The sequence below is a fragment of the Macaca mulatta genome, chromosome 12 (genome assembly GCF_049350105.2).
Source record: "Macaca mulatta isolate MMU2019108-1 chromosome 12, T2T-MMU8v2.0, whole genome shotgun sequence".
In the NCBI taxonomy this organism is placed as follows: domain Eukaryota; kingdom Metazoa; phylum Chordata; class Mammalia; order Primates; family Cercopithecidae; genus Macaca; species Macaca mulatta.
Window position 1 is genome coordinate 65054588 of NC_133417.1, and position 21853 is coordinate 65076440.

The window sequence follows — 21853 nt, forward strand, 5'->3', positions numbered from 1 at the left end:
GATCTGCCTGCCTCGGCCTCCTTAAGTGCTGGGATTATAGGTGTGAGCCACTGCTCCCAGCTCCCAGTTTCTTCATGTTTAAAACATTTACTCAAATGTCTCAGAAAGTGAAGTGTAAGATTTATATTCTCTCTTTCTCCATCTCTCTCTAACTAGGATGGTGCCATGAATATCAAACACCCTATTTTCAAAGCTGTGATCGGCTCTGCCACTACCTGTTGACTTTGTACAAGATGCTGAATTTCTATAAGGCTCAGTTTCTTCTCCTTTAAAGCCTGGATAATAATACGATTTGATAAAGGTATTATAAAGATGAAGACAGATAACATGTGCAAAGTGCCTAGCACAGAACTTGGCAATTCAAAAAAATAAAGATATTTTTCTTTTTGTTAGACCTACATAATTATTTACAGTTTATAAAGCATTTTAATGAACTTCATGATAACCTCTTAGGGTAGATGTAATTATTACCAGTTTTGGAGATAACAAAACTGAGGCTAAGAAATACCACAGCCATGCTACAGCAGCAGACAGAGTCGGGCAGTCTATCAGGCCTATTTCAATGGCATTTACCCTCTGCTCTAGCTGTCTTTTGTGGTGAGACATGCAAACTAAAATGAAATAAATTACATATTTGTTACATACAATTCATAGTGAGCACTCAATAAATGTGGTTCGTTTCTGAATCTCATAAGTAGCTAGTGAGGGCTCTAGGCAAAACTAGTACGCTGGTCAACAATTTCTTAATTTTCTACCTCCGTGTGTCTGATATGGTAGCAACTACCAACATGTGGCTATGAGCACCTGAAATGTGGCTAGTCCAAATGGAGATGTGCTGCAAGTATAGAATACTCATTGAACTTTAGAGATTTCATGTAAAAATATATAAAAATCTCACTGATAAATTTTGAAAATCAATTACATAATGAAATGAAAATATTTTGGTATGTTCAGTTAAATATTTCACCTGTTTCTTTTTACTTCCTCATAATGTGGCTACTAGAAAATGTTCAATTGCATATATAGCTCACATTTGTGGCTTGTATTATATTTCTATTGGACAGAGCTACTTTATGTAATCCTTTGCCCTTCTAAAGTTATTCCCTGGTCTCTTGGCCCTCCTCCTTCCTCACCAGGACTCCAAGATCCTCCTACCTGGCGAATAGTGTTCTGCTCACCTGCTTCATGCCAAGATGTTAATATCTCTGTCTGCGGAAAGTCTGCTTTTAGAAAAGGTACCGAAAGTGGAGATTAATACACCTGGGTATGGAAGAGATATTAAGGCAAGGATCGGAATTTCAAATGTCTACAGGAGTCAGGAGGATACCGTAAAGTAGACTAGGTGCAGCCTACAATAGGGAGTGGTGGAGACTGTGGCAAACTGAAGAACACGTGCCTCATTCAAAGGGAAGAGCCACCACCAAACTCCAGCTAACTGTTGCCATATCAGAATTTGGGCCCAATGTGGCCAGATATTTTGATTTTTTAGGGGCAGCCAGAAATCTGGTTTCTTTTTTGTTTCGTTTTGTTTTGCTTTGTTTTGAGACGGAGTCTTGCTCTGTTGTCCAGGCTGGAGGGCAGTGGTTCGATCTCAGCTCACTGCAAGCTCTGCCTCTGGGTTCACACCATTCTCCTGCCTCAGCCTCCTGAGTAGCTGGGACTACAGGCACCTGCCACCACCACACCTGGCTAATTTTTTGTATTTTTAGTAGAGACGGGGTTTCACTGTGTTAGCCAGGATGGTCTCAATCTCCTGACCTCGTGATCCGCCTGCCTCTGCCTCCCAAAGTGCTGGGATTACAGGCGTGAGCCACCGCGCCTGGCCAAGAAATCCAGTTTCTTATACGATGTCTTGTGATTTTCAAAGATTTGTGATGAAATACTTCCAACAAGCATTGTAAAGGGCCTATCAAATCTTCCTAGCAGTTCCATTTGGCCCACTTGGCCTCAGCTTCCTACCAAGGCTCACTTGGTGAGGTGTGTGGTAATCTGGACAGGTAGTGCTTAAGACATTGACTTTGGCTCTTGACATTTGTAGAGCTGGAAGAGTCCTGCTTTGTTATAGATAAAATACTAAGGCCCAGAGCAGACAAATGGCTCACTCTCAATCACACTGTCACTTCCTCAGGCCAAGAATGCCAGACTCGGCCGGGCGCGGTAGCTCACGCCTGTAATCCCAGCACTTTGGGAGGCTGAAGTGGGCGGATCATGAGGTCAGGAGTTCAAGACCAGCCTGGCCAACATGGTGAAACCCCGTCTCTACTAAAAATACAAAAATTAGCTGGGTGTGGGGTGCCTGCGCCTATAATCCTGGCTACTCAGGAGGCTGAGGCAGGAGAATCACTTGAACCTGGGGGTGGAGGTTGCAGTGAGACAAGATTGCGCCATCACACTCCAGCCTGAGAAGCAGAGCAAGACTCCATCTCAAAAAAAAAAAAAAAAAAAAAAGCCAGACTCCTGCTCTCCATGATTTCAAAGTCACTGAGTCCTCAGTCTTTAAAACAACAGTCAGTAGGCAGCTATTGATTTGGCAAAAGAAAAATAACAACAACAACAGTCAATGTCTTCTGTCTGTCCCAAGGTTTGCCTCTGAGAAACGCCCTTGGTGAGCTGGAACACTCTGCCAGATGGGTAAGTCTTAGAGCAAAAGATGCTGTGTCCACACTGGTCTCTGGCTGGCTAGGAGAATGGTACAAATGGCTAATGTTCTTCATGAATTTCTCTCACACATCATAGAACTTATTCTATAAGGACATACACTAATCATTTATAGAGTGAGCTGAAATCCCTAAATAACCCAGGTGGAGAAAATAACCACACTGGTGAATACTCTTGTTATTTATCAGCAGGTGTACATTCTAGACACCTGAGTCAAGCCCAGAGGGAGAAAGTTTCCTTAATTTGTAGGTGGCATAAGGATATTTCTGTCTGTCATGCTCTTAATGTGTCTGTCCTCTTCCCAATTCTAAAGTGCAAATGGCCTAACCCAGTCAGCAGAAGAAAAATGCAGGTATCAAATTTAGCATTCTCTCAACATGGCATTTGTTCATTCTAGCCTCTCCTTTTGCAAATACATCTTTTAGAGCTCTTAATAATGAAACTACTTACTTATGTTATTGATAATGGTTCCAAAACAAATATCAGACTTTAAGTGATTTCAACCCTTCCTGCGCAAACTCTGGGACTTTCCTAGGTGATGTAAGAGTACTGAGCTTTCTAGGTTATGAGAACATTGCAGAGATAGGCAGAGTTAATTTTTTGATAATTTGTAATATGGCTTCTAGGGTTTTTAAGTCTTAGAAGCAATTTCTTTTCTATGAAGGGTCTTCGAAAGTTCATAGAAAATGCATATTATGAAAAAAACTATGCATGGATTTCAATTTTTTTGCACCAAAATAAACTCATATTAACTTGTTACAATATACCTGAAGATAATCTAGTTTAAGGCACTAGGAAGGATAAGACATATACCAGGCAAGGTGATTCACACCTGTAATCCCAGAACTTTGGGAGGCTGAGGCGGGTGGCTCACTTGAGCTCAGGAGTTCAAGACCAGGCCGGGCAACATTGTGAAACCTTATCTCTACAAAAAAAGTAAAAATTAGCTGGGCATGGTGGTGTGCTCCTCTAGTCCCAGTTACTTGGGAGGCTGAGGTGGGAGGAACACCTGAGCCTGGGAGGCAGAGGTTGTCAGCCAAGATCACACTACCGCATTCCAGCCTGGGTGACAGAGCAAGGGCCTGTCAAAAAAAAAAAAAAAAAAAAAAAAAAAAGGAGAAGAAGAAGAAGAAGGATAAGACACAAATTCACAGAGAGTGCATATCAGAGCATCAAGAATTCTGCTAAAATTGAAGCAAGAACGAACATGAAATTTATGGTGAAGCTTGGGTGGAAGAGTGAAATCATTGATGATTTATGAAACGTTTATGGAGACAATGCACCAAAGAAATCAGCAGTTTACAAATGGATAACTCATTTTAGGAAGGGTTGAGATAATGTTAAAGATGAAGCCGGTGGTATCAGACCATCCACATCAATTTGTGAGGAAAAAAATCTTGTTCATGCCCTAATTGAAGAGGACCAATGATCAATAGCACAAACAATAGCAACACCACAGACATCTCAACTGGTTCAGCTTACACAATTCTGACTAAAAAATTAAAGTTGAACAAACTTTCCACTTGATGGGCACCAAAACCGTTGTACCCAGATCAGCTGCAGACAAGAGCAGAGCTTTCAATGAAAATGTTAAACAAATGGGACCGAGATCATGAAGCATCTTTTAAGAATGTAACAGGAGATGAAACACGGCTTTACCAATATGATCCTAAAGACACGACACAATCATAGCAATGGCTACCAAGAGGTGGATGTGGTCCACTCAAAGCACAAGCAGATCAGTCAAAAGCAAAGGTCATGGCGAAAGTTTTTGGGATGCTCAAGGTATTTTGCTTGTTGAGTTTCTGGAGGGCCAAAGGACGGTAAGGTCTGCTTATTATGAGAGTGTTTTGAGAAAGTTAATCAAAGCTTTAGTAGGAAAATGCCCGGGAAAGCTTCACCAAAGAGTCCCTCTCTACTATGAAAATGCTCCTGCTCATTCCTCTCATCAAACAAGGGCAATGTTGTGAGAGTTTCAATAGGAAATCATTAGGCGTCCACCGTATGGTCCTGATTTTGGCACTTTCTGACTTCTTTTTGTTTCCTAACTTTAAAAATATTTTTTAAAGGGCACTCATTTTTCTTCAGTGTTAGCTGAAGTAGTAAATGTAAACATGACTGCATTTCTCGTTTGAGTTCCCAGGACTCTCAGTTCCTTAGGGATGTATTAAATGGCTGGTATCATCACTTATAAAAGTGTCTTGAACTTGATGGAGCTTATGTTTTTTGTTTGTTTTGTTTTGTTTGAGGCAGGGTCTCACTCTGTCACCCAGGCTGGAATGCAGTGGCATGATCTCTACCCACTGTAACCTCTGCCTCACAGGCTCAAGTGATCCTCCCACCTCAGCCTCCCAAGTGGCTGGGACCATAGGCATGCACCACCATGCCCAGCTATTTTATTTTTATTTTTTGTAGAGACAGGATTTTGCCATGTTACCCAGGCTGGTCTCAAACTCCTGGGCTCAAGTGATCCACCTGCCTTAGCCTCCCAAAGTGCTGGGATTACAGGTGTGAGCCAGAAGCTTGTGTTGAAAAATAAAGTTTATATTTTCTGTTTTTATCTTTTAATTCTATTTTCCACTAACTTTGTGAAGTCCCTTTATATTACGCCTTCTGTCCCTGTCAGCTGTCTAATAAGATTGGAAAAGCAGGGATTATTATTCACATTTGAAAGATAAGGAAGTTCAGCCCTAGGAGAGTGACTGTGTGACCCACCTAAATGACAGGAGCGAAGTATCTCCCCATCCCCATAGATTTTTCTATTATGTGTGAAGCAATGAGGACCTAAGAAATCTGTAGCTCACATTCCCAAGCAAGGCTGAACAACATTGCCACATAATACATTCTTACATTGTCTTAGATATACTGTGGGCAAAAAATAGACCAACTGATATATACCTTCATATTCATATTGATCCTATTATATCTGTAGACCTAAAGCATAAGGATTATTTATAGCATTTCATTTTAAAAAAATCAAATAAGAAATAAAAAACAATGAACTGGGCGCAGTGGCTCACACCTGTAATCCTAGCACTTTCAGAGGCTGAAGCAGATGGATCACCTGAGGTCAGGAGTTCAAGACCAGCCTGGCCAACATAGCAAAACCCCATCTCATCTAAAAATACAAAAATTAGCCAGGCATAGTGGTACGTACCTGTAATCCCAGCTACTAGGGAGGCTGAGGCAGCAGACTCACTTGAACACAGGAGGCAGAGGTTGCAGTGAGCTGAGATTGTACCACTGCACTCCAGCATGGGCGACAGAGTGAGACTCTATCTCAAAAAAACAAAAACAAAACAAAAACAAAAACAAAAAAACATTGCCACAATTTCTGATATTCTTGAATGACATGGGGAAGTTTTTCCTGTCTCCATTGGAATCCAAATGAGAGACCACATCCTTCCAAACAGGAGCAGCCAAAAAACAGGTGGTCTTGACTGGCTCTCTTCCTATGACCTCCTTTCTCTATTTTTAAGTAAAAACAAAAAAGATGAGAGAATATTTTGCAATGGCCATAGAGTTCAAGAAAGAGGTGGGAGAGGCCTCAACTCTCAGAGAGACAAGGCAGGAATAGATGACAAAGTACGTAGCTGGCAAAAGAGAAGGGAAATGGCAAAGAGAAGACCAAACAAGTCAAGAATGGGGGACAAGGGTGCTGGTGTAGGATGGTACACCAAATATGAGGTCACCTGGAAGAACCCAAAGATTCTTTCAAGAATGGCCACCTCGGTACATAAAAACACATTTTGAGTTCAATTTCTATTGAGTTGTTTGATGTGAGTAATTTAACAGCATTATTTTCTACAGTGTTCGTCTTAAATTTATGGTTATCAATTGCCTTATTCTTAAATGCACTTTTGTGGCCCAGCCTGGAAACTCCCCATTTATTACGCAAGTTCTATAAGACAATATGTTCAAACAGTTGAATTAAAACTATGTTTAGGAATACAACCTGTCAGTTGAAGACTCTCGGTAAGTACAATGACAACCCTGCAGTGAATTGTAAATGCAGGTTATGAATTATAGAATTGCTTTAAGAAACAGCAAAGACCAACTAGTATTCAATGGTGTACCACATTCATTTACCACTGCACCCCAGTCCCTGGCATGGGGAGCATTGGGAGAAAATATGGTCAGAAAAAGTCTTACATCCCATGGGGACTAATACACCCCATGCTTAGCATATGTTTTTGTATTTTTAACAGATCAAGGTATAAAATAATTATATTCAGATCACCACACAGCCCACAACAAATGTGCTTTGATGCTGAAAAAAAAAAAATATATATATATATCTCAGAAATCCTCTATAATAATAAATTAACTACTGGCCCTAGACCCTCTGACAATTGCTCATAAAGGAAAAATCCTTCAGTCATTCCAGAAGGCTCTATGGAATCCCTCTGCTGAGCACTGTTGCAGGTATAGATGTGAAACAGGCAGGAGTCCCTGCTCTCAAAAGGCTTAAATCGTGAGGGAGGTCACAGATATTAACTCTATTTAAAAAGCAAAATATATACAACTTTAGATAGTACAATGTGCTAAGGAGAAAAAAAAAAATTGGGAAGGGAAATAGGAACTGTCAAGGAGGTAGAATGGGTTTGAAAGCCCTCACTGAGATGGGACATTTGAGCGAAGACCTGAAGGCAGTGAAGGATCCACTACATGGGCATCTGAAGTGAAGCTTTCAAGGTAGGAGGAACAAAGGTGCAGAGAACCCGAAACAGAAGTGTGCTCAGCGTAGTCAAGGAACGTTGAGGAGGCTGTGGAGTGAAGGGAGGATAGATAGTGGCCAAGGAGCCTGAAGGGTCATATTTCATATGTGTTCTATGTGGAAAGAGGGAGGAAATGAATCCAGTCCAACTGTCTGATCTCTCATCAAATCCAAATTCCTCTACAGCTTTCCTCATCTCTGTGCAGATCACTCATCTTGATAAAATCATCACCCTCAAATCTCAAAGATGGTTTTCTCTTTGGCATGGAGTATGTTTAGTTCTTCCTGGTCGTGTACAGCATTGGCACACATTAGCTGAGAGGGATAAGCAGAACGAACTGAATTTGCTTCATTTCCTCTGCTCCACTTCTACACCCCTCACCCAGCCTAAACCCTCAGCATCTCTCCTCTGGGTTACCAGAAAACCTTGAGCTCTGGTCCCACCTCCTGTGTCTGTGGCTTGCAGCCATTCTACACAGCTGCCCCAGCCACCTCCCTAATGTCAAGAGTTTTGAGGCTCCCTGGGGTCTCAAGGGAAGGCAAGAGGAGAAGGTGAGTGGTTGGGGCTCTGAACTCCATCTCCACTTCAGCCAGAGCATCCTTTTTCTATTAGGATCAAGTATGATGCCTCTATGTGATTCCCGCCCCCCCAAAGCTGGTAAGTCACTGCCCAAAAACAACAGCTCATATCACATTAGTCCATTACTCTCCTGCTCCGAAACCTTCAACACCCCTTGGCCAGTGAAATAAAGCCCAAGCTGCCATTACACTAGAATAAAATTCACAGTTCTTGCAGTGGCCCATTAGATACCCTGTACCCTCCAAGTATGGCACTGCCTTGGGTGTCAGCACTGACTCTGCAGAGCTCTTCTGCTTGTTTGATTGGCTGACCCCCTCATTTCATTCAGGAATTCATTCAGGTTCCTAATCAAGTGTCATCTCCTTTTAGCAAGCCCTGGCTACCCCATCAGAAATGGTGCCCCATGCATCTCTATTTTCCAACCCTGCTGTATTTTGCTTTATAGCACCTATTACTACATGATGTTGTAGTATTTCTTTGTTTATTTGTTTATGGTTTCTCTCTATACCAGAATTACAAGTTCTATGAGAATGAGAGGTTTGTCCATTGTGTCATTGTTCTATCCCTAAGCATTTAGTATAATGCCTGGTGCATAGCAGGTACTCATTAAATATTTATGAATAAATGAATGAATGAAGAGTGGAGGCCGGGGGCTGTCAACACTGTCTACAGTCTTGTCTGAGCAAGACTGTCCAGTCCTAACTCATGGCTGTCCCTGCTCCCTCCCCCACATGCCCTAACCAAATTCACTCCTCATCCGTCACCAACCACCACCAGTATTGTTTCACTTCTGCTCAAGGGATTCCTAATTCTTGAATGCCCTTCCTGTCACCTACCCCTGCCTGACATAACATGCCTCTTTCAAGACTCAGTTAAAAAAAAAATTCTTTTTGGAATTTTTCCCCAGTCCTCTGCCTGAGGCATGTTTCCCTTCCTGGAGCCTAGAACTCTTTATTCTCTGGTCTTTCCCTGGAGTCCTGCCCTCTGTCCACCTGGCTCCACTTGTGAGTGCACTGGAACCCTGGGCGTGCGGGGCATTCTGCTTCCAGGACAGTGCTGTGGCATCATGTGTGCTCAATAAGAGTTGAGCTAGGAGGAAGAAAGGATTGAATGGTAGCTGATGCTACACTCCTTGACCTCATTACTTTTACTTTTTCGCTTGTACTGAGCTACGGTCTGATTTACCTTTGGGTGTCGTTAACTCACAGCAATGTAGCTTTTGTCCTTCCCAGGCAAGTTCTACCAAGTTCTTCCCAGCCTGGTTCTTCCTTGCGCTTTTGTTGTTGGACATGCCCCACAGCACCAAGAGGTCCTTTTTTATGTCTCTACCTTTAATGCTCACACACTTTCCTGACCAAGCCAGAAGTCTCATTGACTTGTATCCAAGCTATTTATTACCAGCACTTCCCAAAGTGTATACTGGTGACAAATTCTGGGAATGGGTCTGTGGAGGGAAAGGCTTCTTCCTGAAGTGGATTCAGGATATTAAATATTCTGTGAAGTTCTTCAGTAAAAATACCTGTTAAGCATCATCAAGCCAAAGAATCACATATTTCTTTAACTACTGAACCATTTTTCCCCTGTGGAGTACCTCTTAATACTCTGAAAAATTACAATTTTGCAGAACAGAATTGTACTATATTTTCCTAGATGACATAGGTGTGCAAGAATATTTGTGAAATAAATTGGGGACTAACCTGCTGATAGCACCACAATTCATGCATATAGAGAGAGATGGAGTATCAGTCAATAGCGTAAAACATAGTATAGCAACAGTTAGCATTAGTAGATGCTCCTTACAAAGCTGGCCCTGCTCTAGAATTCAGTCAATCCAGGGAGACACAGATTGGTTAATAGCCCTGCTAAATTCACACAGCTATTAAGTAGCAGATGATGGCCCCAAACTCAGGGGTCTATCTTTCAGGGGCTTGCCTTAGTCACCCCACTCTGGTAATGCATGCCCCACGGATCTCTCTATAACTGAAATTTATATGGAACTTTTTTAAGAGCAGAAAACCAATACTTATTTTGTACCCACTCATTTAAAGTTCTCAGAAACCTTGCGAAGCAGGAATTCGAATCTCTATCTCAAGTCTTCCAGTTAGGGGCTTACTGCCACGTTGCTTTTCCATTTGTGAAAAGGCTCAAAAGTGCTACTGGGACCCATTAGTGCTCTCTGATCACTTGTTAGGGTTTCCTTATGGCGGCGGCTCGTTTGCAGCAATTCCTTTGAGAAGCCTGGAGGAAGGGCTGAGGGAAAGGCTTCTCCCGGGGACTGCTTGTAAGCGCAGAAAACATATCTGGAGAGAAAAGGCAGCATTAAGCCAAGGGCACACATACATCAAAGTAGCTTTTCTTTCCTTTCACTAACAAGTCTGAGAAGCCAGGAATAAAAGACTAAAAGGGTCTGTCAGCCAATACAGGTGAGAATTGTCGATTATCAGACTCCACAGGGAAGAGGGGAGGGCTTGATGACTGGAACATCTGCTGCCCTCTGAGAAAGGGGCCCACCTAACACCGAGTTGAATCTTTCTCGAAGCTGCAATGTGCATCCTCCTCCACCCCAAACTATACAAAAAGGCATCACAATGGAAGAGTAGGATGAAGGCAAAATGAACGCCTTTTCTCTCCCTCTCTCGGAAGGATAATGGTGGCGCAGTCCAGGCTGATGAAGTTAAGGCTGAGAGGAGAGTATGTCTGGGTCTTTATCTGCAGCAGGAACCCATGGGAGGATGGTGGATTGCGAGTGTCCTGGGGCATGACCCTCCCAGATGTGGCATCCCCTAGAAAGGCCCCTGAAAGGGGAGTGAAACAGGGTCAGCTGGCCTGCGGGTCACCATGCTGGGCTTCAGTCTGGGCTGATACATCACTAAGGGAAACCCATGGGGATTAGGCCTCCTTTAGAGAGAGATCTGAGCCTGCAAGATGCCTCTTAGTGAAACTGGGCTCAGTCCAGAGCAGTCTTGCTGGGCTCGAAGGTACTGTGGCAGAGGGTGAAGCAGCCAGGGCCCTGAAGTCAGTGGGCTGCTGTGAACTACTGTTCTACGACCTTCTTACATGCACTATTTGAGCCTTGGACTTCCCCACTGTACAATTTATATATTAATAATAATTCCCAGAGTGATTTTAAAGAGTAAAAGAAATATATATGTATATACTCTGTAAACTGAAATGCTGTAAAATGTAAGCTGTTATAATTATGAGATCATTTTTATCTACCTGAGATCACCTAGGTGGCCACTGGAAGTCAGGACTTTAGCAGAATCATTTTTTGATCACGCATTCAAATGTTGGTTGTAAAACTTGCCAGCCTTTCATTAAGCTAATACTTATTAATATTGGTTAGATGGTAGGTACTACTGGAGCCACAGAGGATATAGAGAGAAGACCTGGCTCTTGGTCTTGAGCAGCTCATAGTCTTATAAGGACAACAGCCCTGTAAACAGATATTACACCTGACTTACACAAATTCAGCCCAAATCTGTGCATGGGTGGGTGGGGAAATGGTGAGGCAGATGAGGGAGAGAAAAAGACTGTGATGGACTTTGCAGTAGGATCTGCTCAGGGCTACCACGAATGTAAAACTGTAATGTGCACTTGGGGGAAGGTGGTCACTGGGAAGATGGAGAAAGTTTTGCAGGGTTAGAACCACCTTGGTGACAGATCATGGGGCAAGCTGCCAAAGACAGCAACTCCCTGAAATAGAGGAATCTGCAAAGGCACAATCCTGCAGCTTCAAGGAGGAAATCCAAATGGTTCCAGGACCACCCAGAATGCTTATGCCTCGCAAAACTCTAGGGGGCGATATTTCAACTATACTTATCATAGATTAGCATATTGCTTAAGACTATTTAATGCAGATGGGAGTCAAGTGTCTTGAATGAAGGTGACATTTTTTTTCCATTCACAAATGATGCTATATGGGCTTACCCAGTTCTTCCCAAACCTTGAGCTGCTGATACAGGCAGTGGCACCCAATTTGAGCCTTGCGTTCTCTTCATGCTACTTCCCGTTTGGGTGAGAAGGAAAGGGATGGTCATGTTCTTGCTCAGGAAGATAGTGATGGCGACAGCCTTCCTGGGGCCAGTGGGGCCTATACCACTTAGCTTATAAGAAAGGCTATTTAACAATTCTCTACCTTCTCTTAGAATCATCTGGTTAGTCTTGTTTTCACACTGTTTTTCTCTTATTTCTTTTCAACTGAGACTTAGAAACACCAGGACAACATTTTCCCTTTAAAAGCCGATTTAAAAGATGCCATGGTTAGAATAAAGGCTGCAGAGTAAAGGCTCTTCTTGCGCCCCCGCCAGCCACTCTTCCAGGTTAAAGTGCTTAAGGTGTGATGACTGGCCCAAGGCCAGGCCTTCCCTGAAGCTTTCAGACTGATGCGAACCCTCTTGGACTTCCTGGAAAGGAAGTAAGATCATGGTGAGTTCATTCCATCACACCAGGAAGGGGAATTACTGGGTACTTGCGGGGAAGAAAGCTTTCTCAAGCTTAAGGTTGCCTAGAGTGAGAAAAACCATCCTGATCATCTCTCTCCCTCCATGCTTTGTTTTTTTTTGGCACCATGAAGCCTGGGTGCCCTGGATGCCTGGGCAAATGTGTTTTATTCCTCTTGGCTCCATGCCCATCCAGGCTGTCCCTGCCCCAGGCCAAGGCAGCTGGAGGTGACTCATTGTCTGAGTCTAGTTCCTGTAGGTTCTGGGCTGATTTCATTTCTTTAGGAAACTTCCAGTACTGCCCTGGACTTGCCTTAAATCAAACCATTCTTTGAGATCAGGGACTGCTGCTTTCTACCATTACTGCTAACGCTTAGCACAATGTGGGGCATGTGGTAGGCACTCAGAAAACCTGTGTTGAATCAATGGAATGAATGGTGTATTTTACATTGATTCAACGTGTGTCTATCATGTCAGGTTTCTCCAGACGAACAGAATCAATAAGATTAGATAGATACATAGAGATAGAGATAAAGAGATATTTACTTTAAGGGATTGGCTTACATGATTATGGGAGCTAGCAAATCCAAAATCTGTAGGGTGGGCTGGCAGCCTGGAAACTCAGGGAGAAGTGGCTACTACAGTCGAGTCAGAATTCTTTCTTCTCTGGGAAACCTCACTTTTTGCTTTTAAGGCCTTCAACTGATTGAACGGTTGAATAAATCCCACTTGCTATCAAGAGTAATTTCCTTGACTTAAAGTCAACTAATTGTATATAATAATGACATCTACAAAGTACCTTCACAGAAATACCTAGATTAGTGTTTTATTAAATAACAGGGTACTAGAACCTGGCTAAGTTGCCACATAAAACTAACATCACATCATTTGTCAAATGATGTTCATAGAAACAACCACCACTACCATCACAACCATAGCAAAAACACCACCACCAAACAAATAATGAAATTGCAGAAAAACAGCTAGCCTAACATCTGTACCCCAGTTCCAGCTAGGTGCTGCCAGCACCAAGATACTTAAAACACATTCACTGCCCTCAAGGAGATAACTCTCTAGTGAGGGAGACAGTCCAGTAAACATAATTACACACCGATGGAATAAATACCATAACAAAGATGTGAATAAAACTTGCTCACTGTTGTTTAGAGTTTGGTAACCTTGAAGTAGTCAGAATGACCTTGGTAACCTGAGAGAGGGTCTGATGTCAGCCAGGCTAATATTACAACCTAGCTGCTCTGGGGAGAGAGTTTAAAATACCGTCTTTAAATAAATGGACTGTGAAACAGCCAAAGGGTCTTAATGCCAGCAAATGTCAAAACACCCAAGGCAATCTGGGTATTTGAGGAAAGACCTGTAAGGCTACCACTCTCCTTGTTGCTGCCTGCAGCTTCTCCTGAGTTCCAATCAGACACGCTGGGCCCTGTCTGAAATCGTCTGGACAAATCCCCCAAGACATTGATGCCTGGGAGGGCAGGTTAATGATGCGGCTCCATCTGTCTTCTTACCTGTGGTAAATGAGGCCCAGGGCTAAATTCGGCAACGTTTCTATTTCTGGAAGGGTAGCCTTTCATCTTGTTTCCCTTCCCCCAGTAGTGGTGAGCAGACTGCAGGCATCTGTTGACTCCAACAGTTCTGATAGCTTTAATACGCTCATTTTCTTCTACTATCTTTCCAACAATATCTGTCATCAAATTAAAGATTGGGCTCTACATATTTAGTTGCAGATGCATTGCTAATAGCATGGTGGTGGTGGTGTTGGATTCCTCCCTTGTCTCCTACATAGAAACATTAGGATCATGCAAACAAATACCAATGTCCCTGCATTCTTGTGCCAGTCCCTGTGGTCAAATCCATTAACAAGACTCCAAAACTGGGCCTGCCGCTGACTCTTATGGAAGCAGAGAAGTTGAGGACAATAGAGAGTCTCACTGGCACAGAAAAAGCAGCAGGGATGTTAAGATGTCACATTAAGAGTCAGAATCTGACGGGTGAAAAAAGTATTCAAAGACCACAACCTGCTGCCCAGGAAGAGGGAAGGCCTCCAATCTCCTAGTGGCTCTCTCCTGGGATTTGAATATGGCACAGAGGAAGCCTCATTGTTTACTTTATACACTTCTACATTGCTTAACTTTGGTACAAAGAATATCTATTACTTTGGTAATCTAAATATTGAAAACAATTTTTTTAAAAGATAATTGATTACTTAATACAGTAACAACAATAACAGCAACAACACAAGAGGACCAGCTGACCCTGACAGGGAAATACTCTGGACTCCACCAAGCATACACCACGTGAGGACAGATTAGAGACAACTTCGATCTTCTATTTCTTGCTGAGGATTTTAAATGTAGTACCTATCCAGGACAGTCCATTTACAGCAATGTTGCCCACTTGCCCCCCCAACCCCAACCCCCAGATCTTTGTGCTAGGAAGTCCCGTGACCCCACCTAAATCTGATGGGTGGTAGGTGGCAATGGCCATCTGAGTGTTGATTTGCCAACCTAGATGGAGCTTAGGACGGACACGCAGTTTAATTATCATGCAGAGCTGCAGCTGGAGGTGGCTGGAGTGAGTTGACATCTGCTTTTGCAAAGCACAATTTCTGCAAAAAAATTAACCACCAGAACTCTTGATTCTCTCTAATTAATGAAGAGGAAGCCTGGAATCTTCAAAGTCCACGAATGTCATGCTGCCATTGTGTCAGGATTGATCTCTTTTGTTCTAGACTGAAGAGCATGCCTCTCCTGCCTCTCTTAATTCTTTATAAATTGAATTTTTCTATTACTGGTTGTGACAGCTAAGTAACATGACTTCAGAAATTCACCCGCAGTTCATGCTAGTATTAGAAGCTTGAATAATAATAATTTTTAAAAAGAACCATAATGGAACAAGCTTTCTGTCTCTGACCCAGAATTAATCATAGTGAAGAGACACCTACTGAAAGGAGGGTCGTTAATTAGCTCTAATGGCTCTTGCTGGGTGGAGTCTGAATGATTAGGAAGTCTGCAGACAGAAGGAAGGAGGAGATGCTTCCCCTTCCCCGTCTGTTTCCATGTGATGCCAGAGTGAGGCATGATAGGATTTGCTTCCAGGGGACAGGGAGTCGTGATGGAGGCCAGAGCAGTGCTCAGCTCAGTAAAGGATGCATTAGCCTGGCAGACCAACAACTCCAAACATTCTCCAGGAAAATCAGGGGAAGTGGGTGGTTGTTTTCAATACAAATGGTCTAACCCTGTGGTCTTATCTGAGCCTTTAATGAAACCCACCACAGAGGAGCCAGAGTGGGATCCTATTAAGCCTTTTGTCAGATCATTTCACTCTGCTCCAAACATTCCAGTGGACCCCATCTCTTTAAAAGAGAGCAGACGTTGTTCATCAGCCTTGAAGGTCCTGCCTGTCTGGCCACTGTTTCCCCTATGACCTTATTTCCTAATCTTCACCTCAACTCACTCTGCTCCTGGCACATTGGCTTCCTTGATATTCCATCAATACTCCGAGCATGCACCCACCTCAGGGCCTTTGCAGCGGTGATTTTGTCTGTCTGTAGCACCGTTTTCCAGATTTCTACTTGCCTCACTTTTTTCTCTTCCTTTAAGACTTTGTCTACATATTATGTTCTTAATGAGATGACATTGATCACTCCATGTAAAATAGAAACTTCTCCCCCAGCACCTTCCTTCCTCTTTACCCTGCTATATTTTTCTCTTACCTCTTAACACACTTTATACTTTCCTTATTTATTATGTTTGTTGTTAAATCTTTGCCTCCTCTACCTTCCACTAGAGCATAAGCTCCACAAAAACAGGGACTCTTGTCTGTTCTGTTCACTAATGTATCCTCAGCATCTAGAACTGTGCCAATTCAAGAAATACTAGTAGAGTGGAAGAATCAGTCCTTACACTTTGGAGTACTCGTTGGTCTGTGCGAAGACTGCATGTGTCCATCCAACATGACAGCTCAAACATCTTATAAAGGCAGTTCCTTTTTTTTTCTCAAGTGCCTAGTGAGAGTATTATTGTTTCCTTTGATTGCCAAATGTTAATAATTAAAGCAAATAGGGTGATCAGAGTTAACTATTACTTGAGGTGTTTATTTCTTTTCCAGTGGCTTCCATTAGGAAAAACCTTATCTGAGACTGGGCAGAGGAAGGGTGCTTTTATGGGAGGGGTTGGTTTTGTCCCCAGGGTGTAAGCTGTTTTTCTTTCAGTCTGCAGAGAGCGGGAGGTCTTTAGAGACATTGTGCAGTGGAAATCATGACAGTCAGAGGCCAGGGAGTTTCCTTGGTATAACTCAACAGTGACTCCACTGAGGGGGAAGCACCCAATGAAAAGGCAAATATGCTGAGGAAAGAGGACCAGAGCCACAGGAGAGAGCTTTAGGGAGGGAGCTGCAGTAAAGCCTATAGCCCCTGCCATCTCTGCGGATTGTTTCCAAACAATAGGGCCATAGATCTCTGTATGAGACATTTTCTCATACAGAAGAAAGAATTGAAGAATGCCTATTGAGTCTTGCTTGTGTCTATAACTTACTAAGGGTTTAGTAAATCTGGCAGAGGTTACAGTGTAGACAGATCAGGCCTTCCAACCTTCCACGTTCTACTTGACTTGTGCCTTACATCCAGTCTTTAGCTCAAAGGGCCTGACAAAACAGGAAAACACGTATGCGTTCAGTTAACAAGCCCGCTAATGCTGGGCTCAGTGCTGAGTCGTGATGCAAGGGTTCTATCCCTGACTCTGCAGCTGCTGGTTAAGTTAACTTTGGCCATTCATCTCCCTGTCCCTGGTTTCTAATTCTATCTTCTTAAACTTTACAAAGTTTTTGTTTTTCTTTCTTTCTCTTTCTTTCTTTCTTTCTTTCTTTCTTTCTTTCTTTCTTTCTTTCTTTCTTTCTTTCTTTCTTTCTTTCTTTTCTTTCCTTTTTTTTTTTGTGGCATTCATTCCTCTGAATAACTGTTTCTTTAAAAAAACAAACAAACTTGCATTTTAGCTTCAAGGGTACATGTGCAGGTTTGTTATATAGATAAACTCATGTCACGGGGGTTTGCTGTACAGATTATTTCATCACACAGGTACTAAGCCTAGTGATCAATAGTTATTTTTTCTGATCCTCTCCCTCCTCCCAACCTCCAGCCAACTCTGTTTCTTAATGAATGAAAGAAAGAAAGAAAGAAAGAAAGAAAGAAAGAAAGAAAAGAAAGAAAGGGCCCAGAGAGGTCAAAGTATTTGTCTAAGGCCATACTGTTATTAAGAGGTAGAACCAAGACCTACACTAACTCCGCAAATCCAGTTTCTGTCCACAGTGCCCTTGAGATCAGAATGATACCCACTCCATTTCCTTTAAAAGCTACAAATGAAACTGTTCTTATGAGTAAAAAGTACTAACCCAAATTGGATTATTACTAAAGTGGTCTCCCAAATTTACAGGATGTTCAGAGGACAGAGATGAGAAACCGGGCTAAATCTTGTAGGGGTGAATGTATAAATGATTGTGTTTTTAAAATATTCTAAATTCAAATTCCAAGAATGACATTTAACGCATCCTTCCAAAGCCAAATTTGGCACAGTGCTCTGGTTCTAAATAGCAGCATTGACCTTCCCTCTTAGACTCATAACCTAAATTATTCTGAAGATTCTTCCTCCAGACTGCTCCCGACAACCCACCTGGAGCAGTCTCAGGACACTCCTGCTGATTTACAACTGCAATCTTGCTAAAAGGAATGGAAAAGAGCCAGGATGAGTTTCTGCTAGACAGAATTACTGGCATGAAATACTAACATGGCTACAACTTGGCATATGAATGACTGACTGCACCACTGCCCCACCCCCCTTTTTTATTTCACTGAAATTGGTTATTTGTTGGAAAATGGAGGGAGTCTTATTCCTCAACCCCAGCCCCTAAAGAGTGAAGGAAAAAGGCTGCTGACTGTGCTACTTAGGACGTGCTTGAACGTGGCTCCCAAAAGCCAGCCTTGAATCAGGAAGCCTTTTCTTGTTCAGTTTCCATGTCAGTGGTTTGTCTTTGATGAGCGTCTGTGACTGCTGTGTGCAGAGCCCTTCTGTTTTCTGCCTTTATAGAAGGAATAAAGACAACTAGGCAGGAGGCAAGCAGTAAGCTCCAGCTGTCTCTGGTTAAGATGCAATGATTAGCTGTAAATCATCCATTTGGCTTAGGCAAAATATGGTCTAAATGAAAAAGGGAATGCCTTTCCCTTGTATTTATTCTCTTCCAGAACCTTGACCCAAGCTGTCAATTAGTCAATCAAATATTTATCGGCACTTCTCACTCCTGATTTTGCACAAAGTGCAGGATGCTGCAAGAAGTAAAACATTACAAGTTATTCAAGACTTAGCTTGGAAAATAGGGCAAGTATTTGTTCGTCAAGAGTGGAAAACTCACATAACTATAGGGATCAGGTGGGCAACATGAATGAATGAATGAAGCTGTTTCATAATAGCATTTTAAGGTGCATTGTTTTCACACATTTTTCTTGTATATTTAAGACACAGGAATATTCTTTTCCCTACAAAATTGGAGCCTTGTTGGTCTATCTGTAGTTTTCACATTTTGGTGAGAAAAAAAAATATCCTCCTCAATTTTTCTATACAATAGGGATAGTGCCAGGACAAATGGCAAGCAAAACCTGGTTTCAGTGTTAAGAGACAATTGAAAGTGGACAAGAAAGTGATGGGAACTGTATCCAGTTAGAGAGTTTATAGGTTATTGAAAGGGAGCAGCTGCTTGTTAAGTGCCATTTCCTTTGTTGCTGAGTGAGGATGGGGGCTTAGAAATAGATCTTCAGATTCTTCTAAAACACTCTATTTCCCCAAGCTTGCCATGGGGCATGTTGCCATTTCTTTCCTTTAGATATCTCTAGGTTTTTCTTGTCCTTCCATTTCTCTGAAGTGGATGGGAGGCTCCTCAGTGAGGGCTGGGGTGTTCTGTTTATTTAGTTTTTATTTGTTTTGCTCACAGGGCTAGTTTGAGCTCGTTGCACACAGCTGCTAGGCAGAGCTTACTCCATGTCATCATCAGGCTCACCAGGGCAGAGAGGGTACCCACCCTATGGTCTGGTCAAATTCATGCAGAGTAATGCACCAACGCATGAGTATCAATTTACTAAAGAAAGCAGAGGAATCCTGCAAATGACACCCAGGCCTCATATAGAGAACCTTGAAAAGGCCTCTGTGGTAGTTTACAAAATGACCACAAAGACCTTTCTTTCTTTTATTCTTGCCTCTTTCTACCCCTCCCATGAAGAAATCAATTTCTCACGTTGACTTTTATACATTGATCTTGTATATTGTGATCTTATTAAGCTCAGTTATTAGTTCTAATATGTTGTTATAGATTCACTAGGATTTTTGATGTAGACAGTCATGTCATCTACAAATAAAGACATTCTTACTTTAAAAAAGTGTTTTTCTCCACTCCATTTTAGGTGTGACTATGTGGCTTGTTTTGACAATTGGGATATTAGTAAACACAGTACAAGCAGAGACTTGAACAACGCTTGCACACTGAGGCTGGCTGACTCCTGCTGCTCCAGATCCATGGGATCACCATGTACATAAGCTCAAACTAAGGCCACTTAGCAGAGAAATGGGGCCCACAGTCTAGCAGACAGCCTGTTATCCCCCATATGTATGTCAGGCTTCTCTTAGACCAACCATCTGGCCCAAAGGACACCTACAGAAGAACTGCCCAGCTAAGCCCAGCCCAAACTGCCAGCCCACAGAGTTGTGAACTAATAACACGCTATGCTGGTCAATCCAATGGAAGGCCAGATTCTGTTCACTGCTGTATCAATTTGTTCCATGCTCAGATAACGAAGATGACATGGCTACATAAGAAAAGTGCTTGTGAAATCACAGAAACTCTGTGCAAGGGTACTATACCAGTTCCCTCCTCCTACATCTCCAGGTCAACCTTATCACTGTTTGGATGCCTGTGATTTTAAAAAAGAAAAGGAGAGAGGAGTGCAGGTGGTGAAAATTACTAATCAGGAAAAGCAAAAGTAGGAACTGTGCTGGTTATTGATCTTGAAGTCAAATTTACCAGGTTAAGCCTACATCCAAGTTGGGAATTGCATAGGTGAGTGGAGAGTACATATATTAAATAGAGAAGAGATAGCCTAGAGGCATAGTATATGTATGAGCCATGAATGGTGTCTGTCTCAATTTTAACAGCCTCTTTGCTTCCTAAGTCTTCAAAAATTGGACTGTTCACATGGGGCAGCAAGCCAGCCCCAGCACATCCTTGCTCTTGCCTCTTTTCCTCCAATCTAATTCCCTGGTCCCCAAGAATTTTCTAGCTCATCTTTTGGCAGAAACATCAGTTTTCCTCAACTGCAGATATCGTGCCTTAGACTGCAACCCAACTTGGAACCTGGTAAGTCAAGTTCTACTTAGTGAAAGACATAAGTAAAGGTAGGAATTGGATTCAAATATATTTTCTTGAATGCAACTAGCTGATTTGCTTATGAGGTTTAAATTTTTGTTAACTTAATATAACAATATTTACTTACAGATTTAATTTAGGTATGGCTATTGATATTGGGAACACAAAAATCAACATTAAATCCCTTCATTAAGAACCTCACAGCCTAATAGGAGGGTTCAAAGTGTGTGTGTGTGTGTGTGTGTGTGTGTGTAGAGAGAGAGAGAGAAAGAGAGAGATACAAAAACTAAGAGTGCATAATGGCCCAGGGAGCACCATAGATGAAGGAACTAACCATACGTATGTACATAAGTTGTGTGAGGAGTCAGGGAAAATGCCATCAGAAAGTGATGCTCAACTGAATTCTTGAAGAAAGGGAGAAGATTCCACTAGGCATATCTGAAGACATGAAAAAGCACTATGGGTTTGGGGAACAATAAATACTTAGTTTGGCCAAAGCATAGGGTATTTTGATGTGAGGAGGGAAAGATAGTATGGAGGGAATAATGAGAGATGAGGCTGGAAAAGTGGGCAGGAGTTTCTGGATCTCAAATAATCTTGAATAGCAGTCTAGGTGCTGTAGGTGTTTGTGTTCTCCAAAGTTCTTGTGTTGGAAAGTTGATCACCATTGTAACAGTACTAAGAGGTGGGACCTTTTAGAAGGGATCAGGCCATGAGGGCTCTACCCTCATGAATGGATTAACACCATTATCATGGGAGGGGTTCGTTATAAAAGGATAAGTTGAGCTCCCTTTTTCCTCTCTCTCACCCTGTCTTGCTCTTCTACCTTCCATCATGGGATGATGCAGCAAGAAGGCCCTCACAAGATGCTGGCCCCTGATCTTGCATTTCCCAGCCTCCAGAACTGTAAGCTGACAAGTTTCTGTTCATTACAAATAACTCAGTCTGTGGTATTCTGTTATAGAAGCACAAAACAGACTAAGATGGTAGGGGATTCAAAATTTATCTTATATATGATAGGGAACCAGTGAAAAA

The 21853-nt window shown here is 42.3% G+C and overlaps 1 protein-coding gene and 1 long non-coding RNA gene across 3 annotated transcripts in view; one reads left to right on the top strand and one right to left on the bottom strand.

Moving 5' to 3' along the window:
* Window positions 1-21853, bottom strand: part of ITGB6 (integrin subunit beta 6) — a 161956-nt gene that overhangs the window by 137450 nt on the left and 2653 nt on the right. The gene's annotated exons all lie outside the window — the stretch shown is intronic.
* The window catches only part of LOC144333385 (uncharacterized), a 100313-nt gene that overhangs the window by 611 nt on the left and 77849 nt on the right, over window positions 1-21853 (top strand). The window contains exons 2-3 of the long non-coding RNA XR_013402004.1: window positions 1137-1235; window positions 2582-2631. This is a non-coding gene — a long non-coding RNA (uncharacterized LOC144333385). The remainder of the gene's footprint in view (window positions 1-1136; window positions 1236-2581; window positions 2632-21853) is intronic.